The sequence below is a fragment of the Lynx canadensis genome, chromosome E2 (genome assembly GCF_007474595.2).
Source record: "Lynx canadensis isolate LIC74 chromosome E2, mLynCan4.pri.v2, whole genome shotgun sequence".
Classification (NCBI taxonomy): Eukaryota; Metazoa; Chordata; class Mammalia; order Carnivora; family Felidae; genus Lynx; species Lynx canadensis.
In genome coordinates this window covers 45,361,800-45,383,540 of record NC_044317.1, presented here as the reverse complement: position 1 = coordinate 45,383,540, position 21,741 = coordinate 45,361,800, and the positions used below count along the sequence as shown (strand labels likewise).

Sequence of the window (21,741 nt, the reverse complement as noted above, 5' to 3'; positions counted from 1 at the left end):
GGTTGTTTTTGTAGGTCTTCTCTATTCCTTTCTTCTCTCATTAGGTTTCTTTAGTGATATCCTTGGATTCCTTCCTCTTTATTTTTTGCATATCTATTTCTGGTTTTCTATTTTGGTTACAATTAGGTTTGTGTATAACATCTTCTGCATATAGTGGTCTATATTAAGTTGGTGGTTGCTTAAGTTTCAACCCATTCTTTACTCCTCCCCCCTCTGCATTTTAGGTACATGGTGTCATACTTTACATCCTTCTCTTTTGTGAATCCCTTGACTGATTTTTATAAATATACTTAATTTTATTGCTTTTGTTCTTCCTACTTTTTTTTTTTTTAACGTTTATTTATTTTTGAGACAGAGAGAGACAGAGCATGAACAGGGGAGGGTCAGAGAGAGGGAGACACAGAATCTGAAACAGGCTCCAGGCTCTGAGCTGTCAGCACAGAGCCCGATGCGGGGCTCGAACTCACGGACTGCGAGATCATGACCTGAGCCGAAGTTGGCCGTTTAACCGACTGAGCCACCCAGGCGCCTGTGTTGTTCCTACTTTATTATTCCTACTTATGGTCTTTCCTTTCCACTCAGAGTCTCCTTTAACGTTCTATGTAGGGCTGGTTTAGTGGTCATGAATTTTTTTAACTTTTTTCTGGGAAACTCTTTGTCTCTTCTTATATTCTGAATGATAGTTCTGCCAGAGTATTCTTAACTGCAGGGTTTTCTTTCAGCACTCTTTGTATATCATGGCATTCCCTTCTGGCCTGCAAAGCTTCTGCCAAAAAATAAGCTGATAGCTTTATGGGTTTTTCCCTTGTATGTAACTGTTTTGTCTTCTCTTGCTTTTAGAATTTTCTCTTTATCACTCCTTTTTGCCATTTGAATTACTGTGTGTCTTGGTGTGGACCTCCATGTGCTGATTTTGTTGGGGGTTCTCTGTGCCTCCGGATCTGGATTTGTTTCCTTTCCCAAATTTGGGAAGTTTCTGCTATTATTTCTTCAAATAAGTTTTCTACCTTCTTTGCTCTCTCTTCTCCTTCTGGGATCCTTATAAAGTCAATGTGATTACACTTGATGGTTTCAGTTTTCTGAGACTATTCTCATTTTTTAAATTATTTTTTCTCTTTCTTATTCAGCATGATTGCTTTCCATTACTCTGCCCTCCTGTTTTTTCTGCTTTCTCTAGCCTACTACTGATTCCATCTAGTGTATTTTTAATTTCAGTTATTGAGTTCTTCATCTCTGATTGGTTCTTTTTTATGTTTTCTCTTTGTTAAGTGTCTCACTGAGGTCCTCCACTCTTTTCTCAAGTCTAGTGAGTATCTTTATGACCATTACTTTAAATTCTCTATCAGGCATATATTACTCATCTCTATTTTGCTTAGGTCTCCTGCTGTGATTTTGTTTTGTTCTTCCATTTGAGACACATTCCTTTGTCTCTTCATTTTGTCTCTTTATGTCTGTTTCCATGCGTTAGGAAAGTCAGCTATGCCTACTGCTCTTAAAAGTAGTGCCTTATGAAGAAGAGGTCCTATAGTGCCCTGCAGTGCAATGTCCCCTGTTCACCAGAACCTGGCACTTCAGGAGTGTCTTTTATGTGTGTCGCATGCAGTCTCCTGTTGTGGCTGAGCCATTTGTGGACAGATTTTGGTCCCTGTGTTGTTTCTGGGCCAGTCGGGGGCTGCACTGGGCTTAAGGTGAGTCACACCGGGTGTTTGCCAGAGATGCAGTGGCACCAAACTGCAGGGCACATTCCATGCACTGTCCCCTGAGAAGCTTTCATTGGTGGGCAGGGACTGCAGTCAGACCAGAGATCTGCCCCCAGCTCACTGCTGGGGCTACAGGTAGACTGGTATACGTGGTTATCTTCGCTTCTCCCCCAGGCAGGAGTCACACTGGAGTGACTGCTGGCTCATGTCAGGGCTGCTTGCACACTGCCAAGCTTGTGGCACCACTTTTGAAAAAGCTTCAGCCTAGCATATTGGAGGGGCAGGTCCTCAGGAGAATGCAGGTGTTGGGTGTAGGGTATTCACAAAGTTTGCACAGGTCTGCTGTGGGAAGGGACCTGGAGCAGAGGCCTGGCTGGAAGGGGCAGATCCACAGAAATATTCAAGGGCAGGGACATTGTTAGCAAATTATGTAACAAATATTAGTGCTGTACTGGCTCTCATAGGTGTCTGTGTGTGTAGGCTGGGGGCTGGGGAAGGAAAACTGGTACCTGTCAGCCCTTTTGTTCTTGGAGATGTCTCCCAGTGATTCCTGACCCTCCAGCACAAGTTCTGAGATTAGTAAACAAATCCCCCCAACATACTCCAAGCATTTTTTAAACTACTGCTTTTATCTTGTATCTCTGTGGGGCTGTTTATTGTGCTGTCTCTCTAAGAGCAGAGACTCAGTTTCCTCTCACCTCCCAACTCTCCCAGAGCCAAGCCTAGTGATTTTTAAAGTTCCAGGTGTTAAGCCCCACTGTTTCCAAGAACTTATGAAATTCAGCCACTCTGATTTTCTAAAGTTTTGAGGTTTTTTAAAGAGAGAGAAAGAAAGAGAGACAGCACATGCATGCAAGTGGGGGAGGGGCAGAGAGAGAGAGAGAGGGAGAGAGAGAATCCCAAGCAGGCTCCACACTGTCAGCGAGATCATGACCTGAGCCAAAGTTGGATGCTTAACCAACCGACAGAGCCACCCAGGTACCCCAGCCCCTCTTATTTTCAAAGACAAATGTTAAGGGGGTTCATCTCCCCATGTGGAAGTGCTTGGTGTGAGGGTCTCTCTTTTTTTTTTTCCCCTTTCCATGCCTACAGCAGTGTCCTTCTCTCCCATAGTACTGTGGGTCTACTGAGCTCCCAACTGCATCTCTACCCTCCTACCCTCTACAATGTGGCCTATTCTCTACATTTAGCTGTGGAGAGTCTGTTCTGCCAGTCTTCAGGTTGTTTTGTGAATTATTCACACTGGTGTGGGTTTTATCTACTTGTATCCATGGTACGAGGTGAGCTTAGGTTCCTCCTACTCTAGCATCTTCCCCAGAAGTCTTCAACTAAGTAATGTTGACAACTTTTATTTATATTTGACATTTTGAAATAAGGTCTATATATGTGTATTTATGTATGTGTATATATGTATGTGTGTGATATGTTCATGTGTGTGTACAAAATCAATGAAATTTGTTATCTACAAATGCAAGCTCCTACAAGTATGTGATACTGGTAAGGAAAATATCACAAGTGGTGTTGCGATAAGTGCTGTAACTTTTTCATGTGTTTAAAAAAATCTTGATAAATTTCTGAATAAAACAAAGTATAATCTTTTCTCAATCATTCCTGGAAGATTTAGCTAATAGTAAAACCATGCAATAACAGCAACATGATGAATTCAAAAGTTTGTAAAAATCATGCAAAGATAATGTGTTATGTGAGAAGTTCTAGACCCAGTTAATTATAAACACATTCTTTTCCATAGCAATGGTCTTCATTTTACAGGTCATAGAATAATTATTTGCTGTGTACTGCAGAACATCTAGATTAGAAGTTAGCAGGGGTGCCTGGGTGGCTCAGTTGGTTAAGCCTCCGACTTCAGCTCAGGTCGTGATCTCATGGTTTGTGAGTTTGAACCCCGCGTCAGGCTCTGTCCTGACAGCTCAGAGCCTGGAGCCTGCTTCAGATTCTGTGTCTCCCTCTCTCTCTGCCCCTCCTCTGCTCACGCTCTGTCTCTGTCTTTCAATAATAAATAAACGTTTAAAAAAAAAGAAGTTAGCAAACTACTGCCCACAAACTATTTTTGTAAATAAATTTTACTGGAACACATCTACACTCGTTTGTTTATAAACTGTCTTTGACTACTTTCACACTACAGCAGCAGAACTGATTAACTGCAACAGAGACCATCTGGCCCATAAAGCTTAAAGTATTTACTGTCTACCCCTTTATAGAAAAGTTCTCTGTCCTATAATTAAGATCCATGGCTTCAGTCCTTCAAAAATCCAGAAGATTTCACATTCAACTCAGTTATTTTAACATTCAAAAGCATCCAGATATATTTCTAAAACACTTTCTAGGGAGAACCACTGCCCCTATAGAAAGTCAATCATGTAGGTATTTGATAAACATTTCATTATAAGTTCTACTTCTTCCACATGTGGAAAGCTCAATAGATAACTGACCATGTTAACAACCAAAAATACTTCAGATAAGATGAAAAATCATAACTTCAGCACAAAGCTAAAGACACAAGGAAATTTAAGGGTACTAACTGTAAAAAGTGCCAAGCACTTCTTAAGAGATGTATAGGGGAGCTCCTGTCCCCAGCAGGGATTAAACTAAATTGTAATTTCCTTAAAGGTCAATAGTCCAACCACTCCAATTAAAAGACAACGTCAAGACAAGGAAAAAAGCAAATTCCAACTATATGCTCTTTATAAGAAATGTACTTTAAGTTTAAAGATATAAATGGGTTGAAAGTAAAATTGTGGAGGAAGATACACCATATAAATATTAAGCATAAGAAAACCTACATACCTATATTAATATAAGACAACAAACACATGAAAAGATGCTCAAATCACTGATCATCAGGGAAATACAAATCAAAACCACAATGAGATATCACCTCACATCTGTCAGAATGGCTAAAATCAACAATATAAGAAACAACAGGTCATGGCAAGGATGTGGTGAAAGGGGAACCCCTGTGCACTGTTGGCAGGAATGCAAACTGGTGCAGCCACTCTGGAAAATAGAATGGAGATTCCTCAAAAAGTTAAAAATAGAACTACCCCATAATCCAGCAATTGCACTATTGGACATTTATCCAAAGAATACAAAAATACAAATTTGAAAAAAAAAAAAATTAATTCAAAGGGATTCATGCACACTAATGTTTATACCAGCACTGTCAACAATAGCCAAACTATAGAAACAGCCCAAGTATCCACTGACTGATGAATGGATAAAGAAGACATAGTGTATATGTGGGTTTACACACACACACACACACACACACACACACACACACTGGAATATTACTCAGCCATAAAAAGAATGAAATCTTGTAATTTGCAACAACATGGATGGAGCTACAGAGTATTACACTAAGCAAAATACCTCAGTCCAAGAAAGACAAATACCATAAGATTTCACTATATGTAGAATTTAAGAAACAAAACAAATGAACAAAGGGAAAAGAAAAGAATGTCAAACCAAGAAACAGACTCTTAACTATAGAGAACAAACTGATGGTTACCAGAGGTGAAGTAGCTGGGAGGACTGGTAACATAGGTGATAGAGATTAAGGAGTGCACTTGCTGAGATGAGCATTGGGTCTTGTATGGAAGTGCTGAATCACTATATTATACACCGGAAAATAATATTACACTGTATCTTAACTAACTGAAATTTAAATAAAAACTTAAAAAAAAAGAGAGAGAGAGGCAGAAAACATATACCTCCACCATTTTATAGTAGTAAGCATACGAAAGCCTGTGTAGCTGTATTAATATAAGACAAAACAGAGATCAAGACAAAGAGTAATATAAGAGAAAAAGAGGACAAATTCATCAAGAAGACAGAAATCCTAAAGGTACACAGATTTAATAAAGCATAAAAATATCTGAAGCAAAAACTAACAGAACTAAAGGAAGAAATGGACAGATCCACAATCAGTTTTAGAAGTTTTAACATCTTTCTCTCAGTAACTAACAGAACAAGTAGATGAAAATGTCAGTAACAATATAGAGGATTTATATACACTATCAAGAACCTTGACAAAATTGATACCACACTCACTATCAACAAAGGAGCTGAAAATAGTTGAGCTGCTAGTTGTCAGAAAAACTAAGACAATAAGCCAAAATGAAAGTAACAGTCAAGCTTTTAATTACTTACTAGTCAAGTAAAGCACCCAAAGAAAGCACTAGCTCTCACACTGTTCTATTTTCCCCCATGGAACAGCCCCTACAGAGGGTCAGATGGATCAGCACAGATGTAGAGAATTGTTTCACTGCCAACGAAGTACCAAACAAAAGCCTTCTCCCATTTTAGGGACCAGGGCCACAGAATCCAAAAGGAACCAAATCAGAGGGGATAAAGAGGATCCCATAGGCCAAAGATGAACAATCGGAGTATGAAAAAGAACAGTAATTGCTATAGAGTGACACATGTCAAATATAATTAAATCCACAAGTCCATAAAAATAATTCTTTTAAAGTTTATTTATTTTGAGAGAGAGAGAGAAAATGAGCGGGGGGAGCAGAGAGAGGGAGAGAGAGAGAATCTCAAGCAGGCTCTGCATTGTTGGCATGGAACTTGATGCAGGGCTTGAACTCACGAATCATGAGATCATGAGCTGAGCCAAAATCAAGAGTCAGACACTTGACTGAGCCACCTAGGCGTCCCACATAATAATAATTTAAAAGGAAAACACAGGATGAACTTTCAAAGATGCTGAAAAATAATGAGAAAAATCAAGCTTTTATCCTAATATTTTTTTACATAAGTTATACTTCATAGTAACCAAGACACTGATGACAGGATGGTTCCCTTTACAGAAGTATTCTAGCTAATAACTGCAGAAGAAATGACAGAATTACAGTATCATTTTATGACTCCTGATAAAATAATAAATTCCAAGAAAAGACAACCTATGGCTGCTAATATCACATAAAGGAAAACAACCAAACGTTATGCACCATGTCATAGATATACGCACCATTATGTACAAAGGATTAGTACAAAGCAAACAAGCAAAACCACAAAAAAACCTCATCAAGCCTCTAGAATTAAATACCAGTTTAGAAGAAATACAAAACATGTTAAATGACACAACACATAAGCAAGCAACAAAATCCAGAATATGGGTAACTTTATAAGAAAACTCTGTTTCTGGAACAAATAAACTGTAAGAAAAGAGAAAGAAAGATCAAGAAACATATCACACTATTACACTAAATAGACTAAACAGGCATTGTTGGATCTCAATTCTAATGCATATTTATGGACAGTAGGAGAAATCTTAATACTGACTGGCTATTTCATAACATTAAGACAGTAGCAAGGATTTTTTTTTAAGTAGTAATGATATTGTGCTTATGTTCTTTAAATAAAAAGCTCTTATCTTTTAGAAACACATATTAAAATATTTGTGGATGAAATTTCATATCTGCAATTTACTTCAAAATAATCCTTTTTTTGTGAGGAGAGGGATCTAGAGATGAAACATGTTTAGCTATAAACTGATATTTGCTGAAGGTGAGTGATGGGTAGGGTACATGGGGATGCACTACACCATACTTTTTTCTTTCATATATGCTTGAAATTTTCTATAAACTTGAAGGATAGATTCCAAATATGAACCAAGATTCATTCTAAAGGAGTTTTTTTGAGTAACTGTTATTTTCTTCCTCATTTCTTTTTGTATTTTCTAAGTCATACCAACAAACATGTACTACTTTGATATCAGAAAACAAGAAAATAACAGCTTCATGAAATTGTAAAAAAGGACATACAATGGTTAAAAAAAGTCTCAATAAATTGAGAAAAAAGTACAAAGGTAAGACTTTTTTTAAACTTAGGTAATGAAGAAAAAGATGGGGAAGGGGAAAAATAAGGATGTGTTTCCATTTTATTATTGCTCAAGAGTTGTAATTCAGGTAGAATCTATGTCAAAAACCACAACATAAGCTAAAAGTAGGCCACTTCTAGAAATCTGAAAGATAAACCTTTACAAATAGAAACCATACATACTGTTATGGCTATATTATACAATGGAAAAATATTGGGGCAAAAACCAAATGCCCACTCAGAAGACTGGGTGAATAGGGGCACCTGGGTGGCTCAGTTGGTTAAGCATCCAACATCAGCTCAGGCCATGGTCTCATGGTTTGTGGGTTTGAGCCCTACATTGGGCTCTGTGTAACAGCTCAGAGCCTGGAGACTGCTTTGGATTCTGTGTCTCCCTCTCTCTCTCTCTCTCTCTGCGCCCCGCCCCCCCACCACTCACACCCTCTTTCTGTCTCTCAAAAATGAATAAATGTTAAAAAAAATTTTTTTTAATAAAAATTAAAAGACTGGGTGAATAAACTATTACTGCCAATCAAGAAATAGATAATTATAAAATAGAATAAGAAAGATCTCTCTAGGCTGCTAAAAATGATCTCCAGAATACATTAAACATATGAGAAAGAAAAAGATATAGTGTAGTATACATACAATACTCCCTTTTAATTACATACATATACATACAAACACATATACATAAACATGTACCATTTAAAAGAAAAATAGAAGAACAAACCAAAGAGAAGTACAGGTAGTTATCTATAGAAGGAAAAAGGGAACAGGGTGGAAAGGACAGGAATGGACACCAGACTTCTCTGAATTTACCTTGTCTGTAGTTTTTATTTTGGAAATAAATAAATATTTTATATAATTTTAAAATAAAATTAAATCAAAGGGGGGGGGGGAATCACTAAAAGTATAAGATGAAACAAATGAGCCTAACTGTAGGACAGGTTTTATCCTATTGAACTCCAGGAAATCTTGATTGTTTTTCTGTATTCAGATGGTTAGTACAAATATTGGTATTGTTAGTTTGAAACTCTCTCCCCCAATCCAAAAGAAGGCAGAAAAGGAAAAGAGAATAGGGAACAGATGGGACAAGATGATGGATTTGACCCAAACCACATCAATAATCACACTAAATATAAATGGTATAAATACTTTAATTATAAGACAGAAACTGTCAAACTGTATAAAAACTGACTATGGCCAACAAAAAATGCCCCCTAATACCAGAACACAAACAGGTTAAAAAAAAAAGGATAGAAAAAGATATTGCATGCTAACACAAATGAAAAGAAAGCTGGAGTGGCAACATTAAATATCAGACAAAGTAGATGCTCAGAGCAAAGGCTACTACCAGGAATAAAGAAGAGCATTTCATAAGGATAAAGGGATCAATTCACCATTAGGACATACTATCTAAAACATTTATGATCTAATAACAGAGTTTCAAAATATATGAAACAGAAACCCATAGAAACTACAAGGAGAAAGAAATAAACCCAAGGCAGAAAATCAGTAAAGTTACAGAGGATTTAAGCAATGCTATCAACCTACCTTACCTAGCTGACATTTATGGAACATTCCACTCAACAATAGCAGAAGAGTCTTTCCAAGTGCACACCAAACATTTACTAAGATAGACCACACATTTTGGGGTCATAAAACCAATCTTAATGAATTTTAAAGAATTCAAGTCATACAATGTATTTCTCTGAACACAATGGAATGAAATCAGTAACAAAAAGATCTCTGGAAGATCCTCATAATACCCAAAAACTAAATAACATATTTCTAAATAACCCATAAATTAAAGAAGAAATCAAGAGGCTAATTAGAAAGGAGTTTGAACTGAAGGCAGAATAAATAAGATTGGCAAGTGATACCTTTTGAGCTGGGCCTATGATGGTTCATTATACTTTTGTGTATGTTTGAAAATTAATAAATAGGAAAAGTTAAAAAAAAAAACCCATAATACTGCTATGTCAGAAATAACACAACATAAGGGTGCCTGGGTGGCTCAGTCGGTTAAGCGTCCGACTTCAGCTCAGGTCATGATCTCACAGCTTGTGGGTTCAAGCCCCATGTGGGGTTCTGTGCTGACAGCTCAGAGCCTGGAGTCGGCTTCAGATTCTGTCTCCCTCTCTCAGCCCCTCCCCCACTTGTGCTGTCTCTCTCTCTCTCTCTCAAAAATAAACATTTAAAAAAATTTTTAAAAAAGAACACAATATTATCTCCTTTTAAAATGTATGAATCTCAAATCCATACTTCCTCAATTTAACCACTATTGGGAAGTATCTATCATAATTAACTACACATATTCCATGCTCGCAATCTACAGAAGATTGCCTTGCCACCTCCATCATTTGAGAAAGTTTAACTAGGAAATTTCAAAAAGAAAACAAAGATTCCTATATCCTGAAAAAATGAAAGCATTTCCGGAAACTAAGAGGTAACATCTACTCACCTTGGACTTTGGTTTTGAATGTGTAACAGCCATTTTTTCCTCTTCTGGGCTCTACTCTCAGGAAAAGAAAAACCAATCATGAGATACTTGGCCTTTCTTAGGATATACTCTAAATCAGAATACACTCTCTTTCCCCTCCCCCATCTACCCTTCATTTAATGTGGAGGAAAATCAGAAGACTAGAACTTTCTGTATGGGAAAGAAGGTCCAAGATCACAGCTGTCTTGGGCTAGAATTTATTTCCGGATTCAAAACTGTCCACTGGAGATAGAGCCCTGCAGTGAAGTGCCACAGGCTCTAAAGTGTGTGACTGACTGGCTCCTCTAGCACATTCTCTGGAACCCCATTACATTTCCAAATGGCCTGTTTTGAAGGTGCTATCTGCTGTGGTTTAGAAGTAACTCATAGTCTTCATTCAGAGGCTCAAATTTCTGACTTCCTTCCTTCCTGTCATTTTTCTCCATTCAGTATCCTTAAGGCTATAAGGTGAGAGGACACCTGGAAGCCGCAGGGAACCTACATCTACAATCCCACTGTGAACTAAGGATGAATACAGAAATGAAGCAATATAGGCCATGTGTGAAGGAGAGGAGGGGGTGGGGGGAGTCACTGAGGTCAGAAGAGAAAGAGGTCAAGTTCTTTAAGGACAAAGTCACAAGAGACTCATGATACAAAGGCAGACAGCCCCAGAATGAACCCCCAAAATACAAACGCCCAAATTTATCTGTGTATCTCACTAAACTCCCATAAGGTCACAGGCTATAAAATATATAAATGACTAGACAAAGTCACGCACAATCACATTTCCATAGTCACGCGGCCAGAGTCACAATTGCCAAATTAATGTTATATCCTCAGACCACCTTTTGTCTTTAAAATCCAATCATATACAGAGCATGTACACACTCCAGCACATCCAAGCACCCTATCAGAGATACCCATGGCCCAAAACACACTTTCACAACACTTTTACTCTCTTCACACAGTCATGAAAAAGTGGCACACTCACAGTCCCACAGTCACACATATGGCACGCACTCAAAGAGAAAAATACAACCGTACCAGGTCAAGGAAAACAAGTGGACACAAACACCGTTGTCACAGTATCACTCTCATAACACCTCAAAATCGCAAGGAAGCCCCAGTAATACACAAAATACACAATCATATTAATAACATCAAAATGACCCAAGTCCATCTAAACACCCTGTCACAGCAGTCCTGTCGCACAGCTCACGGTCACAAGCAAACCACCAGTCACACAAGAGGTACACACACAATCACACTGTCACATGGCACATTCCCCGTCAGGTAAGCACGCGGTCACAAATACACTGTGACAGCAGTTATTACTCAGAGCTGCAACTCTCACTCACGCGAACGCTTACACACAAAACCAGAGCCGCATACGTCCATTCGCCCATACCAGTATCAGGCACAAAACGGCAAGAAACCGCCACACACACAATTCCAGTGACGCTTCCGCCCCAGCATTCCGGACATCCTCACCTCGACAGAAGCTGCAGTTCAGGATCCAGGATCTGGCGCCTGGGGTCCAAGCCCCGATTTCGGGTTCGCCCGCCCAACGGGAGCCGGGCCAAGCTCCTCCAGACGCTGCCCTCCCCACGCGAGGCCCCCAAATCGCACGAACAAACGGAAATGAAGCCGCATTGGGGACGCGGCGGCTCTGGGAAATGTAGTCCAACACCAGGAAGCTTGCGGCTCGCCGGCCGGGACGCTGGGAGGCCCAGTCTACTAACCCTCCCCTCGGTTCGTGGATTCCGCCGCTCGAACCCGCTCGCCCAAAGGCCGCGCCGCGGGTGTTTCTGGGAGTGCCCGCCTGAGCTCAATGCGCAGGCGTCGGGCGCGCCCTAGTGGAGTGATTGGGCCAGGAGACTGCTAGGGTGTGGAGCAGTCTAGGGTCTTACCGGATTTGCAGAAGGCGGGACCCTCAGGCGGGCAGGTGCCGGGGCGGGGGGAGCTGGAACTGAGGCGGGGACAAGCCGGAGCCTCAGACTCGCAGAGACCCTCGGGGTATCTTGACAGGCCCTTCGGTGTGTATGTGTGTGAGACCACACCGGACACAGTCGGGCGGACTGGGAGTTCCTCGGCGGCTGGGTGTGTGGTTGTATGCTTCATGCTTTTGGGTGAGGTGGTTCGTGCTTGAAGCTGCATGGTAATGGCATTTTCTAACTGTGGGATTGGCTGACAGAAGAAGGGGCCTCTGCTGTTGTGGTTTGTTTTTGTCCATAATTAACAATGGTTGCGTGACTGATGATGATTTGTGTTATGCAAATATGCTTTTCTCCTGCCTTTATTTTAGCGTCTGTAGGACTCACAGAAGAGCATGTGTGTGACTGAAAAAACGATAGAGGGTCAAGTTATTTCTTTCTTGAACACTAATTTGATCTGGTAAAAAAAAAAAAAAGTTATCAATTTATCTGACAAACAATTTAGACATGATCTTTCTGTTGGATCCAATATACGTGTTATGGGGAAGAACGCAAAATCAACAGTTTTGTTTGTTTGCGAGAAACATGATTTCAAAGCCAGTCCTAGCATAACTGCCTTTTCCTCTGACACAGTCCCACGAAGTAGGCATCCATTCTTTTCTAATATTATGGGGACATTATTGGTTAAGGTTGAGAGGCCATGGACTAATAAAATAATAAAATAACTTTATACCTAAAAAGATGCTACCGTGGTTCACGGAGAGAGAGAAACTTAAAGTTGTACGTTTTTTTGGTAAGCCTGAACTTGTCTCATGGCTTTTTTTTTTTTTTTTTTTAAATAAGGACAAAAGTTTGAACTTCCAGTACAGGGGTGGATAGAATTGTAAATGCACCACTCTTCCGGGGTTGGGGGAGTGGAATAATAAAACTTCCTCTTTCAGGACCTTATACTGAACACTTTGATCTCTTCCCAGTAATGTGACTGTATTAGCAAGTTTGGTGCCCAGGATTGTTGAGTGAATGAACCTGTGTACAGTAATCCACTATAAATGTGAGATAAAGATTGTCAAATTGCACTGACTTAGAGTGGGTCAAAGTGACCAAAAAATTGGTCCAAATCCAAATCAAGGTTGTACATTGCACTGGATGGACCTATCTTTACACAGACACACACCCCACACAAATACATTTATTTCTTACATTTCTAGAAGCTGGGAAGTTCAAGATCATATACAGATGGATTTGGTGCCTGGTGAGAGCCCCTTCCTTGTTTGTAAACCTTCCTATCATGTCCCTGTTTCCTTACATGGTGGAGAGAAAACATACCTTTTTAGTTTCTTTAAATGGGAGCAGTGTTCCTTTCACCTGCTTTCATGTTTCGCAATGACATTTCTGATGAATCTAGAATGTTTATCTTGTAGAACAGCTAACATTCTGAATATGTTTTGTCATGAACAGGTTAAGTTTAAATATATTTGGCAAGAATACTATGGGTGGTGGTGTGTTCTTCCTATTGCATGACATCAAGAAGCAGACAATTTGAGTTTGATCCATTTTGGTGATACTAAATTTGATCCATTTGGTTCAAGTAGTGTGTGGACCTGATCTCTTTCTGGTAAGTCAAGAAGCCAGTCAAGAAGTAATTTGTCTTTGTAAGTCAAGAAGTAATCTGATGGGGATATTTTGAGACCATTTTACACATAGCCTTTTAACTAATGGTTTTAGGATTTATTGATGATCCTTGCCTAAATAAGTTCTTAAATTTGGGGCTACAATGGTGATTTTTTTCATGTTATCATTCCTTCTTTTGTGTATAAGAGCTTTGCTTCCTCCTCCCCCTCTCCCTCTTCTGTTTTTTCTGTTTTAAGTATCACTATGATTCATGGATTTTTTTTTTCCATTCAGAGTATTTTAGCTCTTTGTTATCATCATTCTTTATGTTGCTCATATTGTCCCAAATTTGGCCTCTCAAGCTGGCTCATCTATCCTCATTTGTCTTTGAGCACTTCCTTACTTTTTGACACAGATATTCCAGACTCACCTTGTACAGACCTGGAATTAGCCACTTTCTTAGAATTTTTAAGGTGATATTTTCAAATGTATGTCCTTAATAAAGTTAAGTAATTTGTGGTAAACATGCAGTGGAATGTTATACACCTGATGAACTTGAGTTTATAAAGATTATAAATTTTAAATTAACAAAAATTAATCTTAAAGCTTTACTCAGCATTATATCAGTGACATATGTCAATATTAATTATTAATGTTTTATGTCATAAATGTGAATGGCTAGATAGATACTATTCCATTGTTCAGATTTATCACAATTTATTTGAATCATTTCTCTCTGGTGAATATGTTGAAACCATTAGCTAACAAAGCCCAGGTGTTTGATTAACAAGAATCATATTTGACAATTTTACTTGAGAAGTTGCCTTCAAAGTTCCAGTACAAGGGTGCTTGGCTGGAGTGCTTGGGGGGCTCAGTCAGTTAAGTGTCCAACTGTGCCTCAGGTCATGATCTCACAGTTCCTGAGTTCGAGCCCTGCATCAGACTCACTGCTGTCAGTGCAGAGCCTGCTTAGAATTCTCTGTCCCTCTATCTCTGTCAAAAATAAATAGGGGCGCCTGGTGGCATCCAACTTCAGCTCAGGTCATGATTTCACGTCGGGCCCTGTGCTGACAGCTCAGAGCCTGGAACCTGCTTGGGATTCTGTGTCTCCCTCTCTCTCTGCCCCTCTCCTGCTTGTGCTCTGTCTCTCTCTGCCTCAAAAATAAATAAAAACATTTTTAGAAAATTAAAAATAAATAAATAAAAACACATAAAAATTTTTTTTTAAAACAAGGGTGCTTCTCTGTCTCAGTTGGTGGAGTATGTGACTCTTCATCTTGGGCTGTAAGCTTGGACCCACATTAGGTATAGAGATTACTTAAAAATAAAATCTAAAAAAAAAAAAAAAAAAACCACAACCCTCCATATTGTTTAAAAAAAAAAGTTACAGTACAGTGGGAAAAATTGAGTCCACTTCAGGATGACTTACCAAAAGAATTTCGCTTCCCTCCCTCTTTTGATCTGTAGCATTCAAAGGTAGTTTCTATTAAATATTGAGTAGATACAAAAATAACACTAATGAAATGCATGTAAGGTATAATGATTCACAATACAGCAAAAAACTGTATACCAACTACCTATTTTAAGAAAGAGAATGTTACTGTTAACTTTGAAGATCTTATTCCTTTTCCTTTCTCCTCAAATACAACAATTATCTACAATTTTGTGTTAAAATTCTGTTGCTTTTCTTTATAATTTCAACTATTCAACCCCAAAATATGTTGTTTAGCTATACATATTTTTGAGTTTTGTATAAATATTTTATACATTCTGTGACTTGCTTTTTTTTGTCACTATAAGATCCTGAGATTTAGCTATATAGCTATAATTCATTTTCCTTGCTGTATGGTGGTCCATTGTATGTCTTTATCACAGTTTTTAACTGATTCTCTATTGATAGAAATGTAGGTTGTTTCAAAATTTGATATTATACAGCTGCTATAAACATTCTTGTACATATTTACTAATGGATATGCAGAGATTTCTCTAGGGCAGAGGCTGGAAAACTTTTTCTGTAAAAGGAAATATAGGAAATATATTAGGCTTTGTAGGTCATATGGTCTCTGTCACAGCCACTCAGTTTTGCCATTGTAGCATGAAAGCAGCCACGGACAGTAGGCAAGAGAATGGGTGTGGCTGTATTCCAATAAAACTTTATTTACAAAGACAGGCAGTAGTAGGATTAGCTTATGAGCTATAATTTGCCAACCACTGTTCTAGGATATCTATTAGGAATATGGTATTACTGAACATAGGATATTTGGAGCATGCAAATATCTTCAACTTTACTAGGAAATATGCAATATTTTCCAAGGGAAATTTTCCAAAAAGCCTCTCACACTCTGTCTCTCAAAAATAAATAAACATTAAAAAAATTTTTTTAGGGGCACCTGGGTGGCTCAGTTGGTTGAGCGGCTGACTTCAGCTCAGGTCATGATCTCACAGTTCATGAGTTTGAGCCCTGCATCGGGCTCTGTGATGACAGCTCAGAGCCTGGAGCCTGCTTCAGATTCTGTGTCCCCCTCTCTGTCCCTCCCTTGCTCATGCTCTGTCTCTGTCTCAAAAATAAACAAACATTAAAATTTTTTTTAAATTTTTTTAATTATTTGGGATATTTATGTTTCTTAATTTTTTTTAACATTTATTTATTTTTGAGAGACAGAGCATGAGTGGGGGAAGGGCAGAGAGAGGGAGACAGAATCTGAAGCAGGCTCCAGGCTCTGAGTTGTCAGCACAGAGCCTAAGGTGGCGCTCAAGCTCACAAACCATGAGATCATGACCTGAGCTGAAGTTGGACACTTTACCGACTGAGCAGCCCAGGTGCCCTGGGGATGTTTATATTTCATATGTGCCAAACATCTAGTTTATAGCTTGTTTTTTCATTATTTAGTGATCTTTTAATAAATAGAAGCAGTCTGTTTTGGGTCACCTGGGTGGCTCACTCAGGTCAGTGGCTGACTCTTGACTTTGGCTCAGGTCATGATCTCATGGTTGTGAGATCAAGCCCCATATCCAGCTCCATTCTGGGCATGGAGCCTGCTTGAGATTCTCTCTCCCTCTGCCCCTGTCCTGCTCTTGTGCATGCATTCTCTCTCTCTCTCAAAAACAAAAACAAAAAAAAATTAAAACTACTCTGTTTTAATGTCCAATTTATTTAATTTTTCTTCATGTCTTGTAATTTTTTATGTTTTGTTTAAGAAGCTCTGCTCTAGGGGCGCCTGGGTGGCTCAGTCGGTTAAGTGTGGGACTTTGCCTCAGGTCATGATCTTGCAGTTCATGGGTTCAAGCCCTACGTTGGGCTCTGTGCTGACAGCTCAGAGCCTGGAGCTTGCTTCAGATTCTGTGTCTCCCTCTCTCTCTGCCCCTCCACCGCTCACGCTCTGTCTTATCTCTCAAAACTAAACAAACATTAAAGAAAAAAAAATTATCCTCTATACCAAGGTCATAATTTCAGTTTTCTACATTATCTTCCTAAAGCTTTATAGTTTTGCCTTACACAATTTTTTGTTATAAAATCTCTTAGAATGGGGGCGCCTGGGTTGCTCAGTTGAGTGTCCAACTCTTGATTTTGGCCCAGGTCGTGATTTCAGAGTAGTGAGATAAAGCTTGTTTAAGATTCTCTCTCTGCCCTTCTCCCACGTGCTTCCATGCTAAAAAATAAAAATAAGTAAATAATAATACAAAGATAAAAGCTCTTGGAATCAAACTCTTTCTGTAAGATAAAGAAGAGGTACAACGTGTGTGTGTATGTGTATGTGTATGTGTATGTGTACATGTACCAATTGTCTTACATTATGAAAAGGCTATCCTTTCCCCTCTTACTAACAGTAATAAACTGGTCTGTTGAGGGCACTTTTTATTCAATTCTGTGGTCAATTTATTATTCCTAGCACTATATATATGCTCTTAATTAACATAGTGTTATAATAATTTTTGGTGTATGGTAATACAAAGACCTATTTGGGACCTTATTAATCCTCTTCATTATATAGCTCTTTTACTGTTCCCTTTATTTCTTATCCTTTCTTATTTCTTTGCTTTCTTTCAGTTTATTCTACAATTTTTTCTCACATTTTAAGTTGGATACTTAGGTAATTAATCTTTATACTTCTAACATAAATTCTTAAGGTTGTAACTTTTCCTTTATGTACTACTTTGGCTGCATCCTACAAATTTTGGTATGTAGTAGTCTCATCATGCACTTTTAAATTCTTCTTTTTAAATTTATGTTATGATTTTTTTCACCCATAAATAATTTGGAAGGATATTTCTTAAGCATATGGATTTTTTTCTAATTATTCTTTGATGGCTTATTATCTAACATAACTTTTGTGAGCACTGAAGTTGGTCTATATGAAATGAGTCCATTGAAGGGTGTCTGGGTGGCTCAGTGGGTTGAGCATCCAACTCTTGATTTAGGCTCAGGGCATGATCCCAGGGTCATAGGGACTGAGCCCTGCTTCAGCCTCCACACTGAGCGTGGAGCCTGCTTAACACTCTCTCTCTTCCTCTGCCCCTCTCCCCCACTCATACTCTTTCTCTAAAGTTAAAAAAAATAAAATTAGTCCATTGAAATTCTTTCAGATTTGCTTTGTGGCCTAACATATGTCTGTTTTTTCTGAATATTCAATATATCTTTAAAAATAATTTGTCTTCTGCAGTTATTGTATATATATAGTATTTTTAAAAATGTATCCATTAGATAAAGTTTATAAGTTTTTGGTCTAAATCCTCTATAATCTTATTGATTTTTGTCTCTCATGTATCAATTAGTAAAAGAAATATGCAAAATCTCCTACTATGGTTTTGATTTTATTTTTTCCTGTAGTTTTACTAATTTTCATTTAAATGTGTATATTTGGTAACATAAGTTTAGAATTTATGTATTCTTGGAGATGTAATCATTTCATCATTATGTACTGATCTTTTTATAATAATGCTATTATTTAAGTCTATTTTATCCAATATTAACATAGCTACATCAACTTTCTTTTATATATATTTAATGTAGGTGCCCCTACATCAACTTTCTTTTCATTAGTATTTTGACTGATGTTTTTTCAGGAGTTCCTTCATTTTCAGCCTTTCTGTGTGATTCTCTTAATGTGTCTCTTGACAATAGCATATAAATAGATTTTATTTATCCAATCAGACATTTACTGACATATTTGTATTTATTTCTACCATTTTATCACATCACTATATATGTCATATGTAACCCTTTAATGTTTCCATTTTCCCCCTTTATTCCTTCTTTTGATTGTTCCCCTCTCCCTTTATTTCCTCCTCTTTTGGAAGGTATATATTCTATTTTGGTGCCTTTGCTAAAACTTTAATTTAACAGGACATACCTGGGGCACCTAGGTGGCTCAGTCGGTTAAGCATCCAACTTCAGCTCAGGTCATGATCTGACTGTTCATGGTTTCGAGCCCCACGTCAGGCTCTATGCTGAACAGTTTAGAACCTGGAGACTGCTTCAGATTCTGTGTGTGTGTCTCTCTCTTTGCCCCTTCCCCCCTCGTGTTCTCTCTCTCTCTCTCAAAAATAAACATTAAAAAAAAAAAAAAGAAAATCAAATTGGAGACATTCTCCAAAGACGGACTTAGAGTCATCAAAAGTGTCAAGAGGGGCGCCTGGGTGGCGCAGTCGGTTAAGCGTCCGACTTCAGCCAGGTCACGATCTCGCGGTCCGTGAGTTCGAGCCCCGCGTCGGGCTCTGGGCTGATGGCTCAGAGCCTGGAGCCTGTTTCCGATTCTGTGTCTCCCTCTCTCTCTGCCCCTCACCCGTTCATGCTCTGTCTCTCTCTGTCCCAAAAATAAATAAACGTTGAAAAAAAAATTTTTTTTAAATAAAAAAAGTGTCAAGACTATAAAAGGGCAAGACTGAAAAACTTTCAGACTAAAGAAGATTAAAGAGACATGACATTTCAACACAATGTGTGATTCTGAACTGAATCCTTTAGTGCAAATGACATTATTGGCATACCTGGTGAAACTTGGATGGAATCTAATATAGATGGTAGTAATGTATTAATATTAATTTCTTGATTTTGATAATATATTGTGGTTATGTAGGGACATCTTCAGGGGTGATGTGGCATTAGGTCAGCAATTTAGTCTCAAATGGTTCAGGGAAAAAAAGCTCTTTGCACTATATTTGCAACTTTTCTGTGATTTTGAGATTTGATAGATGGATTTTTTTTTAAGTATGGTGCCGTCTTTAAAAATATCTTATGAGTTATACTTCTAATCTTAAAATAATTTTTAAACTTCAAATTGAAGCTCCATAGGCCATATATTGGTGCTTCCAAACAGTGAGGTTATTCTTGGCTTTTGATGGATCAATGAAATCTTAAGATTGTTCTCCCATAAGGTGATTGACCTTATTTACCTGGAGATTTCTAGTGTGACTTGTCTGGAGCTACTAAGTAAGCCTGATTGTTCATGGCTTCTTTTTCACCCAGGTTGGCCATTTCAAGATTCTACTTCTCTCCCAGGAAGAAGTGATCAAGTCTCAAATGAGTTTTAAATAATGTGTTTCTTTTACTTTTTTATTCTGCACTGCAGATAAAGTAGGTCACAATAATCTCAACAATAAGATGAGAAACTAAATGGATACAAATATGTCAGGAAAAAATATAAATTAGTAAGACCATGCAAAAATTTCAATTAGACTATACAGAAATAAGTTAATTTAGAATTGAGCTTTAAATTTGAATCTGACCTTCAAAGGAAAAACAAATTAGGACATAAAATTAGCAAGATTGATTACATAGTTTATGTTGTCTTCCATTTATAAAGCTAATTAATATCTCAGAGGAAAATAAACAATTTTCATGGATACAAAGTAAAGTGCTTTTGCATAATTTTGAAGTTGTGGCCCATAGTTAGTCTTTCCTAAGCCTTCTTTACTTTGCTCTCAAAAAATGAAGTGTTTCTCCTCTCAAAAATATTGTATTATCTTTTCTATTCTTGATCCCATTTTTTCCTGTGTCTTCTAGGACATTTCTTCATCTGTTAATACTTAAATATATGAAATAGTTCTTTCTTTACACATTCCCCTTTCTTTACTTATGTAATTTTCCATATCCTGGGAGAAAAACAATTCTTCTATGTGTCCCTATTAGTTAATTCTGATAATAATAGAGGTTAAGTGCATAGACTTTAGAGATAAAAAGGTTTCAATCCTGGCTCCATCACCTTATGTGTGACCATGGGCAAGTTACTTAAACTGTCACTACCTTAGTTTTATCACCTAAAGATGAGTCTAAATTTTTGGATGGTGGTTTGTTTTTTTTTTTGAGAATTAATGAGTTGTTATATATAACTTGTTCAGAGCAGTGATTGGTACTATTAAGTGTTTAATTAATGTTTGTCAGATTTTTTCTGTCAGGAATAGTACTAACTTAGATCTTGGTGATATCTTTCTATCTCATCCCATTTGTATTATTTTTGTAAGAAAGTCCTCAAAGTATAGGATGTATGAAAGTAAGGATGCCTCACTTTCTTATTTCCATTACAAATGATTTTTTTCTTTTTTTTCTTATTCTGTACTCTTTTGGAAGTTAGGTTTTGGGTTTTTTGTTATTTTGTTAGTTTTATAAGAAGGAAAGTTAAAATCTGGTCTTCATGACTTTTTTTTTTTTTAAGAAATTTGAAATCTCAGGGTGCCTGGGTGGCTCAGTCAGTTAAGTGTCCGACTCTTGGTTTCAGCTCAGGTCACGATCCCGCAGTTCATGAGTTCGAGCCCCATGTCAGTCTCTGTGCTGACAGCTCAGAGCCTGGAGCTTGTTTTGGTTTCTGTGTCTCCCTCTCTCTGCCCTTCCCCTGCTCACTCTGTCTCCCTCTCTCTCTCAAAAATAAATAAACATTAAAAAAATTAAAGAAAAGAAATCTGAAATCTCTTCTTTAGCTTCATAAATCCTAATAGGGATCCTTCATAAATCCTAATGGGGTTGGGGGGGAGGGGCTCGATCCCATGAACAGAGAGATCATGACCTGAGCCAAAATCAAGAGTAGGATGCTATTTTGGGATGAGCACGGGGTGTTGTATGGAAACCAATTTGACAATAAATTTCATATATTGAAAAAAAAAAGAGTAGGGTGCTAAACTGACTGAGCCAGCCAGGCACCCCAATATATCTGTTAATGAATAGACTATCAACTCA

General features: G+C 38.0%; 1 protein-coding gene across 3 annotated transcripts in view; it reads right to left on the bottom strand.

The window, feature by feature from the left end:
- LOC115502502 (zinc finger protein 420) overlaps window positions 1-21,741 on the bottom strand; it is a 125,249-nt gene that overhangs the window by 26,192 nt on the left and 77,316 nt on the right. Inside the window, exons 1-2 of one of the 3 annotated variants that reach the window (XM_030297924.2) lie at window positions 11,521-11,838; window positions 10,012-10,062 (exon numbers count right to left, since the gene is read on the bottom strand). The exons of 1 other annotated variant lie outside the window; for it this stretch is intronic. The gene's annotated coding sequence lies outside the window, so the exon portion shown is untranslated. Of the gene's footprint in view, window positions 1-10,011; window positions 10,063-11,520; window positions 11,839-21,741 lie in introns of those variants that run through there. One more of the 3 variants, XM_030297926.1, reaches the window with a different exon arrangement.